The sequence below is a fragment of the Delphinapterus leucas genome, chromosome 19, assembly GCF_059928025.1.
Source record: "Delphinapterus leucas isolate spDelLeu-1000000601 "Yukka" chromosome 19, BTC_Dleu_Yukka2, whole genome shotgun sequence".
Classification (NCBI taxonomy): domain Eukaryota; kingdom Metazoa; phylum Chordata; class Mammalia; order Artiodactyla; family Monodontidae; genus Delphinapterus; species Delphinapterus leucas.
The window spans coordinates 22,759,596-22,775,744 of NC_143147.1; the positions used below are offsets into that span (position 1 = coordinate 22,759,596).

The 16,149-nt window shown below is 43.6% G+C and overlaps 1 protein-coding gene across 1 annotated transcript in view; it reads left to right on the forward strand.

The window, feature by feature from the left end:
- The first annotated feature begins 219 nt into the window (after positions 1 to 219).
- The window catches only part of FAM222B (family with sequence similarity 222 member B), a 61,867-nt gene continuing 45,937 nt past the window's right edge, over positions 220 to 16,149 (forward strand). Inside the window, exon 1 of the mRNA XM_022595471.3 lies at positions 220 to 362. The gene's annotated coding sequence lies outside the window, so the exon portion shown is untranslated. The remainder of the gene's footprint in view (positions 363 to 16,149) is intronic.

The window sequence follows — 16,149 nt, forward strand, 5'->3', positions numbered from 1 at the left end:
CCGGCACCGCGTTTAGAAACCTACGCTACCTTCCAGAAGCCTCAGACCCTGGGGCAGGCGCCAAAGCCTCTAAGATTAAGTCCTCGAAGCCAGCAGCCACGTCCACCCGACACCCGGGGGTCCAGGGCATCAGGCACTGAGGCAGACACCCCCGGTGCGGGCTGCGCAGGCGCGGGCGGCCCGGAAGGGCCCCGGCGCTCCAGGCTGCGCAGGCGCAGGAGCGGCTGCCGGCGAGTCCCCACGGCGGCGGTGGTGGCGGCGACGGCGGCGGCGGCGGCGACTGAGGAGCCGGGGCGTGGAGCAGCAGTGGCGGCGGCGGGCGGCAACGGAGCAGCCATGAGGGCCGGGCCCAGTCACCGACAGTGAGTGGTGGTGGAAGCGGGGCGGGCGACGGGAGGGAAGGGGGTAACCTGCTGGAGGGATACTCCGACTTGGTGGGGGGGCTCTGCCTGTCGGAGGCGAAGGGGCGTGGGGGAGGGACAGTTTGAGATGATGATGCGGGAATTTGGGGCAGGGGTGGTCAGATGGCCCGGCGTCAGGGCTGGACAGCTTGGGGAGGGAACGGGGTGCGCGCTGCAGAGTGAAGAAGCCCGCCGCAGGGGCAGTGTCCCGCGCTCCCCCGTTTGTCATCGTCCCTTCCCCCGGGAGCTTTCGGTCGCCTCTCCCTTTCTGCTTCTTTCAGAGAATCGTCTCGGGGGATGGGGGTGCGTGGAGGATGAAAGCCCTGCTGGGGCTGAAGAAGACGGCTCTGGTCCAGGCAGGGAAGAGCCGGTCGCCTGGAGTAATAGGCTGCTCTGGGTAGAGGGTGGGGGTCGTTTAAAGCTGGGAGGGGTCTAAGGAAAAGAGCTAGGGGCTTAGAGTCTGGCAGTTTCGAACCCACGTCCACCGCTGTTTAAAGCTGAAAGGTAACCTTGGGCAGGTCCCACTTAACCTTTCTGAACCTCTGGAAGATGTAATGTGTTTCAACGGACTATTGCAAGCATCATGTATGTGATTGAGATCGTTTATAAAAATTGTAAATTGTGAGTACTGTGCCGAGGTTGCTATATCACCAACAGTATCACTGGATTTTAGATCTTACCGTTATTAATGGAACGACTGATTTCTTTGTCAAGGCGAAACATATTGTTTGTAAAACCTCAGTAGGCACAGCACAGACGTGTTTTCTTCATCAGCACAGCAGATCGTGTGCATGTGCAGAAATACCAGTTTCTTCTGTGATGTGACAAATTAACCATCAGACTTGTGTAGGAAAAATACCATACTCTCAGGCATTTTTACAAATGGTATGTAGCTCCTTACTCAAGAGGGAGGCAATAGAGAATGGAAGGCCAATCTGTTAAATGCTTTCTGAACACAGCCCGTTTAGGTTTGTTCCCTTGTAACCACGGTTGGTACTAACGTGCTTTATGATGAGTTGAAGAAACTAGTTTGAGACAAACTGGGAGGGGTGCACAGTGAGGGATGTGTGAATACAATTTGTTATTTTTTAATTGTGAAAAAGTTTTTCGTTGCAAGAGTCTCTGGTTGCCCCAAGGCCCTGTCTCTATTTTGGAGGTTAGATAGCATATAGCAACTTTTCTTTTTTTTTATAGCAACTTTTCATCTCCACTTTTTGTTACCCTGCCTGTGGAACCTCCAGGGTGGAGTGCCTCTCAAAGAAAGACAGAAGCAGCTGTGCAGGAGCCCAAGAGGTGGCTGGTTTGTTTCTGAGGGGCTGAAGGAGCGCTCCTGAGGCTTTGTTGTTGTTCTTGCTGTTTAGGGTGGACAAAGCAGAGGACAGAGTTAAACTGTGTACTTGGAGAGAGAGAAAATGGCTTTCTAGTCACAGCTTTTGAAAGAGATGAAACTCCTTTCAAAAGGACAGAAAGAGACGATGCTTCAGCTCTGCTGGCTCTGAGGATGCGGAGCTTGAAATGGTGAGGTCTTTTGGAAATTAGGGAGTGATTTGTCTTTCATCTGACCAAAGGTAGGGAGTAGCTGTATTAGATCCTTGAAGGTTCACAGATAAGGAGAATGAATTATTTTATAGGAATAGGGAAATGCACCGTAGTTGTCTTTAACTTTTACATCTGGTAAAATGTGTTTTATTTCTTTCCTGGAAATACACAGTGATACATTATATTTAACTTTTTGCCTTAGTTCCTTGGCTGTCCCAATAAAATCTCTGTCCATAACACAGAGGTAAGTTTTTTATTCTTATTTAGAGGATAGTTTAAAAAAGAAAGCATTTGTTACTGTTGTCATAGGTCATTTACAGAATACAAATTTATTCTGTCTTTCACCACCACATGGAAGATGAAGTAGAGGTATAAAATGTTAGAACTAACCTAACCATCTTATTTTTAATAGTTGGACATTTATTTTTAATTTTGGTAATGCATTTTCCCCTCTATTGGAAATTTCCATCAGTTCAAACAAGTCCATAAATGCTATCCTTATTACGTTGAAATGGTAGAGGTTTGTTCAGCTGTGATGAGAATTTCCTGTCCTCTCCTTCTATTCTCTTTCCTATTTGTGGTTCCTTTTATGTAGTAGATTACTGTTACAGAATGGGGAGTCTTCCCCTGAGGGAAAGAAAGGGGATGGCCAGTGCCTTGATTGCCTTGTTGTGTGAGCAGTCCGTCTAAAGTGGGGATGTAAGGACTTCCCCTGAATCCCTGACATAGCAAGAGCTAAAATAAAAGGAATAAGGTTTACCAGTTCATTTTTATTCTAATAAAATGAATCATTTTTCTTTAAAAAAAAAAAGCAAAAAGCATCTCATGCCTCAGGGGATCCTTTTTATTTTTTAAAAAATTAATTAACTAATTAATGTATTTTGGCTGCGTTGGGTCTTCGTTGCTGCTCGCGGTCTTTCTCTAGTTGGGGCAAGCGGGAGCTACTCTTCGTTGCCGTGCGCGGGCTTCTCATTGCAGTGGCTTCTCTTGTTGCGGAGCATGGACTCTAGGCGCACGGGCTTAAGTAGTTGTGGCTCACAGGCTCTACAGCGCAGGCTCAGTAGTTGTGGTGCATGGGCTTAGTTGCTCCGTGGCATGTGGGATCTTCCCGGACCAGGGCTCGAACCTGTGACCCCTGCATTGGCAGGCGGATTCTTAACCACTGCGCCACCAGGGAGGCCCCTCGGGGGAACCTTTTTAAAGCAGTCTGTATAAAAACAAAATTTTGGAGTTTTTACCTCCCTCTCTTCTTTCACTGAGAATATTTGCTTGCAAACAGAATCTTTGTTTCTTCAGAGCCTTTGTGATTTTGCCACCCATTCCTTAGATGAAGTCACTTTTGTGATATTTTTATAGCCACTTAACAATAGAGCACAAAGGGGTTTTTTTTTTTTTTTGGTCTGTTTGTCATTTGTTTTGGTTCTTTTTTTTTTTTTTTGCAGTACACGGGCCTCTCACTGTTGTGGCCTCTCCCGTTGCGGAGCACAGGCTCCGGACGCGCAGGCTCAGCGGCCATGGCCCACAGGCCCAGCCGCTCCGCAGCATGTGGGATCTTCCCAGACCGGGGCACGAACCCGCGTCCCCTGCATCGGCAGGTGGACTCTCAACCACTGCGCCACCAGGGAAGCCCTGTTTTGGTTCTTGATAGAGTGCTAACAACTTTAAAGGAATACTATATGAGAAAATGTTAAAAAGGAAAAGTAGAGTGGTTTTATTTATTTATTTATTAAATTGAAGTATAGTTGATTTACAATGTTGTGAGGAGAGTGGATTTAACTTAGTGAATTTGTAAGTTGGTTCTGATGTTTGGAGGGTAAAGGATTCAAGAATGGACCTGTGGTTCAGAGTAGCCTTCTGAGGACCAGGGTTTGCTTACCAGTGTTTATTTAGCACAGTTGTTGGCATAGAGTAATTGCTGATTAAATATTTGCTGAAGGGAAAAATAATAACAATATGAATCATAATCAGCAAACATGGGTTCAAATCTTCTGCAACTTTGTGTATCTTTGAATAAGCTTACCCTTGTGTCTTTACCTGTTTCCTCATATATAAAACAAAGATAATAATTGTATTTCCTTCATAGGGTTGTTGTGAGGGTTAAATGTGGTAATACATGTAAATTGTTTAGAATGGTACCTGATACTTAGTAAATGCTAAATGAATGCTAATTATTACTAGTGTTTGTTGGATACACACTCTCTTTGTGCCCAAATCACTGGTCAGAGATGATTATGACATAGCCCTTGCCCTCTGGGAGTTCACAGTCTAGTGAAGGAAACAAAAGTATACAAAGTAATTATATAGAATGCAATATCTATTTTTTTTAATTTTTTTTAAATTAAAAAAAATTTTTTTTGCAATATCTTATTTCATCAAATCTGTGGTGCTAATGATTGTAAGGCTCACGGTTATTTTGCATACCACTAAGAAAGAAGAAATGCTGCTAATGAGACTGGCATGCCATCAATTGTAAGGTGTATCCTGTTTTCAGAGAAATATGACGGAAAAAAGGGTGTCTTAGAATTGATGGAGAGACTTCCCTGGGGTCCAGTGGTGAAGACTCCATGTTTCCACTGCAGGGGATTATGGTATGATCCCTGGTCGGGGAACTAAGATCCTGCATGCCACATGGCCAAAAGAAAAAAAAAAAAGAATTGATGGAGTGTAGTAAGTGGTGCTCTACTAGAGAAAGGTACAACTTGTTACGAGAGTTGATGGAAGGGCTGGGTTCAGATATCGTCAGTAAAGGCCTCTGCTGCATTGAACCTGCATGATAGGCCCTCACAGATGGACATGAAAGATAGGGCATTCCAGACAGACAGTAAAGTCTGAAAATGGGAAGGGAGAGGGCATTATTGATGTGTACCACCATATCAGGACAAGCAGGAGGAGGAAATGAGCTAAGGCTTTGGCAGAGTAACATTGTATAATGCAGCAGAGCAGGACAGGAAGCTTGGAACATTTTCAGAAGAGACATGAGCCTAATTCTTGGATTTAAACTCCTAAAATATCACAACTCTAAAAAGATGATTCTAATACAATAAATTGGGAAGTGAGAGTATGTGTGAGAAGTGAAGTGGCCAAGGGAAGGGCTGAAGCTTTACAGCTGACCAGAGAGGGGATAAGTGTGAAGTCTCTGTACTCTTGGTGTGAGGTGAATGCTTTCTCAGCAGAGAAGTGTTTAATATCTATTTCTGTCTTTTCACTGCCTATCAGGGTCTTGATTGTGTCCCTTTTAGAGCTTTGTAACTCAGAGTGAAAAGCAATACAACTTGAGAGGAAAAATGCTAAATTTTCTTTATTAAAGATGCATTTAATACAAGGAGGGTAATAAGTTATCAGATTTGATAGCTCAGTTATAAAATGGTGGTTTGGTACAGTGCTGGATTGTACAGTTTCATGGGAAAACATAGGTCATTTAAGGAGTGACTTAAAAGACTCAGAAGGGCTTCCCTGGTGGCACAGTGGTTGAGAGTCCGCCTGCTGATGTAGGGGACACGGGTTCGTGCCCCGGTCTGGGAAGATCCCACATGCCGCGGAGCAGCTGGGCCCGTGAGCCATGGCCGTTGAGCATGTGTGTCCGGAGCCTGTGCTCCGCAACGGGAGAGGCCAGCATACCGCGAAAAAAAAAAAAAAAAAAAGAGTTAGAAGAAAAGAAGAAAAAAAAAACTCAGTTATTAATTTTCTGGTAACTAACCCTGAAGCTAGTAGGGAAAACTATGAAAAACGAAAAATAGCATAAGCATGAATTTCTATAAGCATGAATTTCTGAAGTGTCTTTTCTTTTCACTGGTAAGCCAAAACTTGACTCTCTCTCTCTCTTTTTTTTTTTTTTTTTTGGCGGTACGCGGGCCTCTCACTGTTGTGGCCTCTCCCGTTGCGGAGCACAGGCTCCGGACGCACAGGCTCAGCGGCCATGGCTCACGGGCCCAGCCGCTCCGCGGCATGTGGGATCTTCCCAGACCGGGACACAAACCCGTGTCCCCTGCATCGGCAGGCGGACTCTCAACCACTGCGCCACCAGCGAAGCCCTCTTTTTTTTAAAAAAGTATTTATTTATTTATTTGGTTGTGCCGGGTCTTAGTTGCAACAGGCAGGCTCCTTAGTTACAGCTCACCAGCTCCTTAGTTATGGCACGTGGACTCCTTAGTTGTGGCATGCATGTGGGATCTAGTTCCCTGACCAGGGATCGAACCCGGGCCCCCTGCATTGGGAGCACGGAGTCTTGACCTCTGTGCCACCAGGGAAATCCCCCAAACTGGACTCTCTTAAGCTTTTTGGACTCTGGTCTCATTGAAAACTTTTGGGGTTGATCCTCAGCAGTCAAATTCAGCGAACATTGAAGTGCCTACTGTGTGTTAGGCGTTGTGCTAGGCACTGAGAATTAAAATGTGAATGACATGATCCTTGTTTTTAAGGTGCTCACATTTTTTTTTTTTTTAATTTTTTGGCCACGCTGCTCGGCATGTGGGATCTTGGTTCTCCCACCAGGGATTGACCCCGTGCCCCCTGCGTTGGAAGAGTGGAGTCTTAACTAACCACTGGATCACCAGGGAAGTCCATTAGGGTGCTCACATTTTTTTAAAACAAATTATTTATTTATTTATTTATGGCTGCGTTGGGTCTTCGTTGCTGTGCGGGCTTCCTCTAGTTGCGGCGAGCAGGAGCTACTCTTCATTGAGGTGCGCAGGCTTCTCATTGTGGTGGCTTCTCTTGTTGCGGAGCACAGGCTCTAGGCGCGCGGGCTTCAGTAGTTGTGGCTCCCAGGCTCTAGAGAGCAGGCTCAGTAGTTGTGGCTCATGGGCTTAGTTACTCCACAGCATGTGGGATCTTCCTAGATCAGGGCTCGAACCTGGATCCCCTGCATTGGCAGGCGGATTCTTAACCACTGTGCCACCAGGGAAGTCCCCTAGGGTGCTCACATTTTAATTGGAGGCTGACACATATGTAATTATAAACCAATACAGTATGTGCTGTCATAGAGATCTGCACTAAGAGCTATGGGAGCACTGGTTCTGCCTGGGGGTGGGAAAGGAAGGTTGGAGAAGGCTTCCTGGAGGAAGAATCAATTGAGTCTTGAAGAATGAATACAGTTTGGCTGCTTCAACAGAAAAGGATTGGAGAAGATAGTGTTTCAAGTGCAAAGAACAACTTGCACAAAGGTATAAGAGTATGGGCCCTTAGGCTAGTGGTTTAATGTGTGTAGACCATGGGGTATGGGGTAGGAGTGGAAGGACGTGAGGTGAAAGATGGGTTGGAGCCCAATTGTGGATGCCCTTGGTGAGGGGTCTGAATTTTATTTTGTAGGTGCTATGGAAGAGTTCAGATCACTCTTTAAGAAAAGTAACACTGATGGATCAACAGCAAGGTCCTATATCCTGTGATAAACCATAATGGTAAAGAATATGAAAAAGAATGTATATGTACAACTGAATCACTTTGCTGTATAACAGAAATTAACACAACATTGTAAATCTACTATACTTCAATACAATAAATTTAAAAAAAAGAAAAGTAATCTAACACTGTTGACAGTGTGGAAGTTAGATTTTAAAAGGAGAAATTGGCTGCAGGGAGACAGTTAGTTATGAGACTGGTGTAATGGTTGCTTGAGAGATATTGAAGATCTCAATTACAGTGGTAGTGATGGAATTGTAGACAGATTAAAGAGCTTTTTAAGAGACTGACTAGAAGGATCTTATTGACTTTATGTTGGGGAGTGTGTAAGGGAGAAGTAGTTGTCGAAGATGGATTTGAAATTGCTTGGGCAACTAAGTGGATGGTGATGTCATTAAACAAGGTAGGGAATACAGGAACAAGAGGGTGTCACATTTGAGGGAAAATGAGTTTGATTTTGGTATGTTAGATTTGAGGTGTCTGGGAAATCCAGGAGCAAATGTCCAATAGGCTTCTGGATATTTGGGTCTAGAGTTCAGTAGAGAGGTTTAGAATGGAGATGCAGATCTAGAAATCATTAGGGTGTAAGTAATAGTTAAAGCCAGCATGATGACCCTGTGAGTCTAAGTTCCAGTTGCTTAATATGTTGTTCATTCACATCATCTGGAGGGATTGGCTTAATGGAAATGTGGCACTCAGTACTTTCTCAATAGTAGTTCATACTTATTTTTACATTTTTTAATGTGTTACATACTTGGCTTAAATTAGCAGCTTTTAGGTTGCAAGCAAGAATAAAACACAAAACTTCTCATCTTAGTGGAAAGAATGGTATTACTCTTAATTAAATAAGGATGCCGCTCCTGCTTAAAAGCATATGTAAGTTTGTAAATTTTTCAATGAAAGGAAATTAGTGTGCACATCAGCTGTACATTTTCTTTTCCTATTCTCAGTGGTTTACCAGACTTAGAAAACTGCCTTTTCTTTATTTCTTTTTTCTTTCTTTCTCTCCTTCCTTCTTTTATTTTTGGCTGTGTTGGGTCTTTGTTGTGGCACACGGGCTCCTTTCTAGTTGTGGCACATGGGTTCTGTAGTTGCGGCACACGGGCTCTCTAGTTGTGTCGCGCAGGTTCAGTTGCCCCGCAGCATGTGGGATCTTGGTTCCCCGACCAGGGATCCAACCCGCGTCCATTGGAAGGCGGATTCTTAACCACTGGACCACCAGGGAAATCCTGAAAACTGCCTTTTCTAACATCAGTTCCATTATAGATATGGGGGAGGGGAAAGGAATCTGTTCCACTGAGTACCTCAGATTAAAAGCTATGTGAGAGCTTCCCTGGTGGCGCAGTGGTTGAGAGTCCGCCTGCTGATGCAGGAGACGCGGTTTCATGCCCCGGTCCGGGAAGATCCCACATGCCGCGGAGCAGCTGGGCCCGTGAGCCATGGCCGCTGAGCCTGCGCTTCCGGAGCCTGTGCTCCGCAACGGGCGAGGCCACAACAGTGAGAGGCCCGCGTACTGCAAAAAAAAAAAAAAAATTTGGGTGATTTTTTTTGGCTGCTTTGGGTTTTCGTTGCTGTGCGCGGGCTTTCTCTAGTTTTGACCAGCGGGGGCTACTCCTCGTTGTGCATGGGGTTCTCACTGCAGTGGCTTGTCTTGTTGTGGAGCACAGGCTCTAGGCCTGCGGGCTTCAGTAGTTGTGGCTCGCAGGCTCTAGAACGCAGGCTCAGTAGTTGTGGCGCACGGGCTTAGTTGCTCCACAGCATGTGGGATCTTCCCGGACCAGGGGTTGAACCCTGGTGGATTCTCAACCACTGGGCCACCAGGGAAGCCCATACCTCCATCGTCTTTCTTAAGGTTAACCTAGGCAGCCAACTTCCATCTATAAGTAGACACTTTTGGGGAAGCTTAAAAAAATCCTTGACAAGTTGATTCTAAAAGTTATATGGGACCAAAATAGCCAAAACAATTTTGAAAAAGGTTAACAAAGTTGGAAGACTCATACTACCTGATTTCAAGACTTACTGAAGATCTACGGTAACCAAGACAGTGTGGTATTGGCAAAAGGATAGATATATAGATCAATGAACAGAATAGAGAATAGAGAAATAGACCCACACTATTAAATAGGGCTGTTTGATTTTTGACGGAGGTGCAAAGGCAAGTCAACAGAGAAAGGATAGTTTTCTCAACCGCTAGTCATTGGAACAACTAGATATATATACGCAAAAAAAGAAAAAAAGAACCTCAACCTACACTTCACACCTTATGTAAAAATTAACTCAAGATCAATCACAGACCTTAATGTAAAATGGAAAGCTATAAAATATTTAGAATGAAACAGGAGAAAATCCTTGTTACCTTGAGTTAGGCAAAGAGTTCTTAGATACAGTACCAAAAGCAAGATCCATAAAAGAAAAAATTGATAAATTGGGCTTCATCAAAATTTAAAACTTTTACTCTGCAAAAGCCAAGATACAGACTGGGAGAAAGTATTTGCAAGTCATATATCAAGATAGGAACTGTATATAGAATGTATAAAGAGCTCAAAACTCATCAAGAAGAAAAGCAAATGACACCATTAAAAAAATGGGTGAGAGATTTGAATGACTTCAGCAGAGAAGATATATGGATGGCAAATAAGCTCATGAAAATGTCCTCAACATCTTTGTCATTAGAAAAATGCAAATTAAAATCATAATGAGATGTGCCATTAGAATGACTGAAAAACAACAAAAGAAAACTGTCTAGATTATGGACTGATGAGGATGTGGAACAATTGGAACTTTGGAAAACACTGTGGGGGTTTCTTATAAAGTAAAACATACACTTAACCATATGACTCAGGTGTTTACCCAAATTAAATGACAATCTCTGACACAAAAACCTGTATGTGAATATTTATAGCAGCTTTATTGGTACTCACCCAAAACTGGAAACAACCTGAATATCCCTCAACTTTGGAATGGAAAAACCAACTGTGATATATCCATACAATGGAATACTACTTAGCAACAAAAAGGAACTATTCATATATGCAATAACATGAATGAATCTCATATGCATCATGGTAAGTGAAAGAAGCCATACTCGAAAGGCTACTCTACAACCAGGACCTACTGTATAGTACAGGGAACTATATTCAATATCTTATAATAAACTATAATGGAAAAGAATCTGAAAGAGAATGTATATATGTGTGTGTGTGTATATATATGTGATATATATATATATCATATATATATAACTGAATCACTTTGTTGTACACCTGAAACTAACATAACTTTGTAAGTCAACTATTCTTCAATTAAAAAAATACTACATGATTGAATTTATATGACATTCTGGAAAACTCAAAACTATAGGGACGATGGAGAACAGATCAGTGATTGATTGCCTTGGGTTAAGGGTAGGTGAAGTGTTTGACTACAAGGGGTAGCATGAGGATATTTTGGGGAGGTGATAGAACTGTTCTGTACCTTGTTTGTGGTTATAGTTGTATGAATTTATGAGAACTCTTAGAACTGAACACTATAAAATGAATTTTACTGTGTAAAATTTTTATTTATTTATTTATGTCTGCATTGGGTCTTCATTGCTGTGCACGAGCTGTCTCAGGGTCTACTCTTTTTTTTTTTTTTTTTTTTTTTTTTGTGGTACACGTGCCTCTCACCGCTGCGGCCTCTCCTGTTGCGGAACACAGGCTCCGGATGTGCAGGCTCAGCGGCCATGGCTCACGGGCCCAGCCGCTCCGCAGCACATGGGATCCTCCCGGACCGGGGCACGAACCCTTGTCCCCTGCATTGGCAGGCGGACTCCCAACCACTGCACCACCAGGGAAGCCCTCAGGGTCTACTCTTCGTTGCGGTGTGTGGGCTTCTCATTGCGGTGGCTTCTCTTGTTGCCCAGTGCGGGCTCTAGGCACACGGGCTTCAGTAGTTGTGGCACGTGGGCTCAGTAGTTGTGGCTTGCAGGCTGTAGAACGCAGGCTCAGTAGTTGTGGTGCATGGGCTTAGTTGCTCCATGGCATGTGGGATCTTCCCGGACCAGAGCTCGAACCCGTGTCCCCTGCATTGGCAGGCGGATTCTTAACCACTGTGCCACCAGGGAAGTCCCTGTGTAAAATTTTTCAGAAAGAAAGTCTGAGGGTAGAAGACTTTAAAAAAGATTTTAAATAAGTCTTTAAAGACATTAAAGAATTCCAGAAATATAACTTCTTAAATATTTGAATTTTTTAACTTAATTTCTTTTTTGAATATATTTTAAATAATTTAAAAGATACATAATGAGGGGACTTCCCTCGTGGTCCAGTGGGTAAGACCCAGTGCTCCCAGTGCAGGGGGCCTGGGTTCGATAGTTGGTCAGGGAACTATATCCTGCATGCCGCAACGAAGATCCCGCGTGCCACAACAAAGACCTGGTGCAGCCAAAATGAAGACCTGGTGCACCCCTCTGCTGGGCATCCATCCTCTTCCCTTTGCTACTGGTTTTTTGGTGAGAGATAATTTGAATTATTTGTTAGTGTTTCTGGATCATGTCTCTACTCTGCCCTTTTTTTCCACAAATACTCTGGTTTTCCATCAGATCTCAAATTTCTAAGTAAGGACTTTTATTTAGATAAAATAAGACCTTTCCTCTTAAGTAAGGGATTGTTGGGTATCCAATTAGGCTTCTATATCTCACCTAAATATTTGCTTGTTTGTGGTAAATCATTAATCTCTAGTCCTTTGATGTTACTCTCTCCCCCACCTTTCTCTCAAAGGCTATCAAGTGGAAATTATCTTTACTTCTTTCTTCCACACCTATAGAGTTTACTATATTCATGTTGGCCTTTCCTTTCTTCACCATACTGTTAATCCTCTGTGACCTTGTATCACTGTTTCTCTTTCAGCCGAATCTTTAGTCCTTCTGTCTTTATTTTTTCTTTTCACAGGTGATGTAATTCACTGCATACACAGACAACTTCTCCAGATGTCTACGTTTAACTCAGATCTCTCTCTTTCTCTCTCTTTCCCTCTTCCCTGCGCCATCCCTCCTTCCCTCCTAGAATCCAGGCCTATATATATATATTTTTTTTTTCAGGCCTATATTTCCAAAACCCACCTAGACATTGCATAGGCATCACAGAATTCATTGTCTTCTCCACAGAATCTAAACATTCTAGATTTCCTGCCTAGTTGAATGGTATTAACAGCCACACAGTTGCCTAAATCAAAAACTTTGGACTTGACCTTGTTTCTTCCTTCTCCTTCATCACTCGTATCTGGTTGATACCTAGGTCTGATTTTAACCTTCAAGGTCTCCTAAACCTGCCGTTTCCTTTCCAGCCATATTGCTGAAGTCTTGGATTAGACCGTTTTCATTTCTCACTAGGACCGTTGCAGTAACCTCCTAACTGGTCTGTATGCCTCAGGTCTTATCATCCTTCACTTGATCCACCACACTGCCACACGAGTGATCTTCCTAAGTTCTAAGACTACTTACGTGCTTTCCCTTTCAAACCCTTCATTACCCACAGTGCCTGATACATAGCACATGCTTGATTCCATCTTCCCTCCTCCTTTCCTCATTATGTTTTTGCTCAGGCTGTTTTCTTTCCCTCCAAGGACACTTCCAAAACAGGCAGACAGACATAACCAATAATCTAGTGAATCTCCTGATTAATCTTTAGGATTTAGCTCACAGCTCATTTCTTCTGTGAAGTCTTCCTAGTTTCCAAGTCAGAATTAATCACTTCTGCTTCTGGGCTGCTCTGATATTTTAGTATCCTGTTAGCATTACACTTATTATTCTAATGTTTTGTTTCATCAGCTGGATTGTGAGCTGTTTGTGGGTAGGGGTTATGTCTTTTTTACCCTTTTAAGTTCAGCAGCACCTAACAACTAAGCCTGCCAAATTTATTGAGTTTCTAGTACGTGTTGGGAACTAACAATTCTCTGGCAAACAAGGTCCCTGTTCTTATGGAGCTGATGTTCTAGTGAGGGTAAACGGACAACAAACAACTTTAAAAAATCAGTGGCAGAGCATTAAAACAGCATGATGTATTAGAGGATGAATGGATAGCTACTTTAGATTGGGAGAATAGGGAATATCTCTCTGAGGGTATGGCATTTAAGATCCAGGAGGATACAAGGGTTAGCAGATCAAACATTCCAGTGCAAAACTACGGAGGAATGAACTCTGTATGTTGGAGGAGCAGGAATAAGACCAATGTGGCTTGAATATGGTGGGTGAGAGGGAGAGTGATGCAAGAAGAGGACAGAGGCCATATGACATTGAGATTTGAAAGCTAGGGTAGTGTGCTTCCTTTGGAGGCTTTTTAGCAGGGATATGATGTGAGTTGATTTGTACTTTTAGAAAGATACTCTGGTTACTGTGTATAAATGGTGATTATATTTATTGAGATGGGTAAGACTGTGGCAGAACATATTTATCAAGGATTCTGTTTTGGTCATGTCGAGTTCAAGCTGCATGTTCGACAGCCAACTGGAGCTGTAAGATAGTTGGGTAGAAAAGCCTGGCATTCCAGGGAGAAGCCTGGGCTGGAATTGTAGACTTGGAGATCATCAACGTGTAGATAGAAGTTGAAATCATGGAATTCAGTCAGGAGGTCACCTAGAATGGTTTGTGTCTAGAAAAGAGAGGTCTGACAGAGAAGGAGTAGCCAGTGAGATAGGAGGAAAACCAGGAAAAATGATGTTATGGAAGGCAAGTAAAGAACATGTAAAGAAGGGAGTGGACCACTGTATTGCATTGCTGTCTCAGATAAGAGCAGAGAAGTACCTGTGGGGTTTGGCAACTTAGAGATTATTGGTGATCTTGAGTAGAACTACTCATTGGACTGGTGGAGATAGATGTCTGATTGTAGTGGTTGGAGGGAGCAAATGAGATGAAAAGCATTTCATTTTCATATGATGACGGCGAGGTTTTGGAAGCCTACTTCTAAAAACTTCCTGTGTAGTTGTTACTAAATTCTTACCTATTTGTATTCCAATGTGGTTATATATTTTTGTCAAAGCATTATAATCTTAATGTTTTTGTACCATCATTTTAGGTAGATACCTGTCCTCTCAAAACCTAGCTTAGGGGCTTCCCTGGTGGCGCAGTGGTTAAGAATCCGCCTACCAATGCAGGGGACACAGGTTCGAGCCCTGGTCCGGGAGGATCCCACATGCCGCGGAGCAACTAGGCCCGTGCACCACAACTACTGAGCATGCTCTCTGGACCCCGCGAGCTACAACTCCTGAGCCCGCATGCCACAACTACTGAAGCCTGCGCACCTAGAGCCCGTGCTCCGCAACAAGAGAGGCCACCGCAATGAGAGGCCCACGCACTGCAATGAAGAGTAGCCCCTGCTTGCCACAACTAGAGAAGGCCCACACGCAGCAACAAAGACCCAACGCAGCCAAAAATAAATAAAATACATTTATTTTAAAAAGAAAACCAAAGAACCCCCTAGTTTAACTAGGGTTATGAACAATACATATACACTGGTGAGTGAATGAGACTGTATTTAAGGATCAGGTCCCTAGTCTTGGAAAAGCAGACTGGCTTGACCTTGGCTTTATGATACATCACTTTTCTCAGCTGTCAAATGAGCATAACAGGACCAGTTTAGCTCAGTGGGTGGTTGTGAGGCATGACTACTAATGAAAATTGTAAAACACTTTTGCAAGTTAAAATGTGATATAAATGCTAAATAATAGTTTTTGTTTTTTGTTGGTTTTTTTTTGCGGTACACAGGCCTCTCACTGTTGTGGCCTCTCCCGTTGCGGAGCACAGGCTCCGGACGCGCAGGCCCAGAGGCCATGGCTCACGGGCCTAGCCGCTCCGCGGCATGTGGGATCTTCCTGGACCGGGGCACGAACCCATGTCCCCTGCATCGGCAGGCGGACTCTCAACCACTGCGCCACTAGGGAAGCCCTAAGTAATAGTTCTTTATTGGGATGTTGTGAAAATTAGCAATATGCTGTCTCTTAGAGCCCTTAAGTTCCTTTTGAGAAAGGTGATATATATATATATTTTTTTCTTTTTTAATAAATTTATTTCATTTTTGGCTGCATTGGGTCTTCATTGCTGCGCGCGGGCTTTCTCAAGTTGTGGCGAGTGGGGGCTACTCTTCGTTGCGATGCGCGGGCTTATCATTGCGGGAGCTTCTCTTGTTGCGGAACACTGGCTCTAGGTGCGCGGCCTTCAGTAGTTGTGGAGAGCTGGCTTCAGTAGTCGTGGCTCGCGGGCTCTAGAGTGCAGGCTCAGTAGTTGTGGCGCACGGGCTTAGTTGCTCCACGGCATGTGGGATCTTCCTGGTCCAGGGCTCAAACCTGTGTCCTCTACATTGGCAGGCGGATTCTTAACCACTGCACCACTAGGAAGTCCCGGTGATATATTTTTGTAAATACTATTTGCAGAAAAAAATAGCTCAGGATTTGGGAAAAGATTGCTATCCTAATTTCTGGAGTGTAACAATTATGGAACCATAATGAGACAACTTTTTATTAAAGAGAATATTTCCTAAAGGTTTATTATAATATCACTTTAGAGGTTTCTTATCACAAGGGTTTTACCATCTTGGCTTTTTGGTTCAAGTGAGGGTGTGAGTGGCACCCTATGGCAGTTAAAACTCTGACTGTTAAAAGGACCGGTGGTGGTGATTTATTATCTATATTTAAAGTGTCACAGCCAATCAATAGAACCACTCAAAAAAAAGCATTGAAAAAGCATTTTAATTTATTTTAGGCAACACCATATAGACATTTTAATGTAGGCTTAGGTGATGGTTGCAGTTAGGCTTTAAAGAGAGAGACAGTGCCATTTCAG